The sequence below is a fragment of the Grammomys surdaster genome, unplaced genomic scaffold, assembly GCF_004785775.1.
Source record: "Grammomys surdaster isolate TR1022 unplaced genomic scaffold, NIH_TR_1.0 125284, whole genome shotgun sequence".
In the NCBI taxonomy this organism is placed as follows: Eukaryota; Metazoa; Chordata; class Mammalia; order Rodentia; family Muridae; genus Grammomys; species Grammomys surdaster.
In genome coordinates this window covers 791440-795361 of record NW_021620163.1, presented here as the reverse complement: position 1 = coordinate 795361, position 3922 = coordinate 791440, and positions in this window count along the sequence as shown.

Here is a 3922-nt window from a genome sequence, read left to right as displayed (position 1 = left end):
ATGGGAATTAGGCTGATGCCACATGCCAGATTTACACCATGAAGACAACTGAAGAATTGATGACAAGCCAACCCCATGACGGGATTAGCGAGTGGCAATGACCCGGGCGAGGGGAATATCCCTCGCAGCCTAAGACAGGGTGGCTTGCTTTTCCTTGGTGTTAGCCCTATTGATGCTGGCTGTGGAGAAATGTCAGTCAGCCTAGACACGGGACATCGGCCAGTGCCTGTTTAACAAATCTAAAAGGAAATAGCCAGTGGACAGATTCCTCAGCCGCTGTAACCAAGGGCTTCTGGTAAAGTTACCCTGAAAAGCCTCAAACATTTGAGCACCACCCTCTTAGAGACTCAGACCCACCGTGAGACCCCCAAAATTGGGAGTTACTAAACCTTCCCAGGGACCTCTGCCACCCTCTATATTTAAACAAAAAAGGGGCAGATGTTGGGAGCCACAGCAAGTGCAAGCAAAGTCCGCCATCGCTAGGTGGCGCTGTTGCCATAATTCTTCCTAGTAAACCAGTATACTGCGCATGTGCCATGGTAAAGCCCGCCAAGTTTAGCCCTTCCCACGGCGTTTGGCGCGCTACGGGTAAGCAGCCAATCAGGGGGTGAATACCCCGCTCTGGGGTATATAAGCAGTGCTTTCCCACGCCGCCTTCGTCTTCTTGGTCATTTTTTCCACCATCTTGGTTTTTGGGAAATAAACGTGTTCATACGGAAGGATTCTGGTGTGTGTGTGATGTGTGTGTGTGTATGTGCGTTCGTGCCGGCGAGACGACTACACCCGCCCGTCACAGTTCAGACTCTGAGAACCCCAAGGTTCCATGATAGTTGACTCTGTTGGTCTTCCTCTAGAGTTCCTATACCCTTCGTGACACACAATTCTCCCTCCTATTTTTCCATAATATTCTGGAAGTTCCATCTACTTTTTGGCTGTCTGTATCTGAGTAAACTACTGGGTGGAGCCTCTAAGATGACAACATGCTTCTGTCTGCAACTATAACAGAGTATCTTTAATAGCATTACGGATTGGTGCTTGTCCATGGGTCTCACGTTGGGCCAGTTATTGGTAGGTTAATCCCTCAGTCTCGGTTCTATCCCCATGCCTGCATTTCTTGTATACAGGATAAATTTGGTGTTGAAAGTTTTGTGGGTGGGTTAGTATCTTTCCTCATACCTTTGCTGGTATGGAATTACTAAAATTATGTGTTTTTGTGGATGTAGTTATCCTCATTGCATTGGAGCTTTCCCTCCACTTTTTCTGTAGGGCTGAATTTGTGGATAAATATTGTTTGAATTTTAATTAGACTTAAAATATCTTGTTTACTACCTCTATGGTTATTGAGAGTTCTACTGGGTATAGTAGTCTAGGTTGGCACGTGTGGTTTTTTTAGAAGTTGCAAGACATCTGTCCAGGACCTGCTAGCTTTTATATTCCCTGTTGAGAAGTTGGATGTAATTCTGAAAGCTCTGCCTTTGTTTGTTACCTGCCTTTTTCTCTTGTTGCATTTGATATTCTCTCTTTGTTCTGTAGATTTTGTGTTTTGATTACTATGTGGCAGGAGGATTTTCATTTGTGGCGCAGTATAATTGTTACTCTAACAGCTTCTCATATTATTTTAGGCATTTCTTTCTTTAAGTAAGAAAAGTTTTTTTCTATAATTTCATTGAGAATATTTTCTGGTCCTTGGAGCTGAAACTCTACCTTCCGCTATTTCCATTATTTTTAGACTAGGCCTTTTCATGGTATTCCATGTTTCTTGGATGTTTTGTGTCATAAATTTTATAGGTTTAACATTTTCTTTAAGTATCAATTTCTTTTATTGTATATTCTATACCTGATATTCTCTCTTCTATCTCCTGTATTCTGTTGGTAATGTTTGCATCTGTTGTCCTTACTCTGTTTCTTAGCTTTTCCGTTATCAATATTTCCTCAGTTTTTGTTTGCTTTATTGCTTCTATTTCCAATTGTGGATCTTGTGCAGGTTTGTTTCCTTCAACCATTTAATTGTATTTTCCTGTATTTCATTAAGAGATTCATTTCCTCTTTAAAGGTCTCTATCATGTTTAGAAGATTAGATTTTAAGTCATTTTCTTGTGTTTCCATTGTGTTAGGATAACCAGGGCTTGCTGTTTGTGTTGGCTATACTTTGGAGATGTCATATTGCTATGTCTTCTTCTGTTGATTGTGCTTTTTTTGAGGTCCTTTAGAAATCTGGAAGGTATGGCATATATAGCTTGATCATGCCAGTTCTTTTTGTCCTGTGAATACTTTTATTAATGCCCATTATGTTAAAGCTTGTCTTTAACAACATCAACATGTTGGCAACCAAAGTACATGGCTTGAAACTAAAAATGGATCCCCCAGACAGAGTTATTAATTTAATAGGCTGGCAAGCCAAGGATAGGTAAAATTCTGCACAGAGCCTTATCAACCTAAGACAAAAGTGAATTGCTTTGGATAATGTATATTCCACAACAGATAAGGAAGGCATTCTTGTAAAAATGACCTAAGACAGGCTCAGTCTTGTTTATAAAAAAAAAAAAAAGAAGATGTGGAGAGATTTGAGGCTGCTTGGCAAAAATCTGACATTGACCAAGGACAAGAAAATGGGCTGCTTGGTAGGAATATGACATTAGGCTAGAACAAAGAAGTAATTTCAAGCAGGAATCTAAATCTTAGGCTAGAACAAAGAAGTAGGCTTCAGGCATGAAAATGACTTTGGGCTAGGACAGGGAAATAGTGTCAGATATTTTAGTCATCCTGACAAGCCCTTTGAAACAGTGATCACGGGAGTGATCACAGGGACTTTGTTTACTGCCTTGCTTATTCTTTGAATATTTGTCTTTATTGTCTTGCTTGTTCCTTGACTAATTGCATCTATTGCACTTCTAGTTCCTCAACCTAGAACTGACCTTAATACTTGCATGTAATTAAAATGGTATAAAAGCAGATTGGAAAACAAAACAAAACAAAACAGAAATCTCGAAGGTTTTTTCCCTTGATGTTCTTGTTATAATAGGTATTGGGTGAGGGATGGTCATTGATGGTCCTGGTGTGGCAGGGTATCCATAGACTGTATGTCTAAGGCTTGAAGGCTTGTATGATTCTGGAGCCTCTGGTCTGATGAAAGTAGGAGAAGAGGTAACCTGAGAATGAGGTCTCCCTGGGCAGGTAGACTGTTCAGGGCAACTTGCCTAAGCCCAGAGAGCTCAGAGAGCAGAGAAGATAGGTGGGGAAAGGGAAGCTTACCTGTATGGCTCATGGGTGCAATGAAAGTGGAGGGGAGGTGGTGGGAGAATGGACATTTTCCCTTGTTATATAGCAGGCTACTCAGGGCTGCTTGGCTTGGCAACAAGGCTCAGAGTAAAGGGACCATGGGTGGGGGATGGGAAGCTTACCTGTATGGCCCAGGAGTTTCACCTCTGATGGAGATGAGAGAATAGGTTGCAGGAGAATGAAGGTATCCCTGGGACAGCATGCTGCCCAGGGAACCTTGGCTGGGCACACAGGGCTCAGAGAGAAGGGAAGATGTGCGGAAGAAGGGAAGCTACCTGCATAATTTAGGAATCTGATGAAGGTGGAGGAAAGTGGGAGAATGGAGGTCTCCCCTGGGATAGGAGGCTCCTCAGGGAACAGAGAGCTTCTTGATTAGAGACTATCAGTTACATTTTACTAAATTGTACATTAAAAGATTTTAGGTCGCCGAGCGGTGGTGGCGCACACCTTTAATCCCAGCACTTTGGAGGCAGAAGCAGGCAGATTTCTGAGTTCGAGGCCAGCCTGGTCTACCGAGTGAGTTCCAGGACAGCCAGGGCTACACAGAGAAACCCTGTCTCAAAAAACCAAAAAGAAAGAAAGAAAGAAAGAAAGAAAGAAAGAAAGAGGAGGAGGAGGAGGGAGGGAGGGAGGGAGGGAGGGA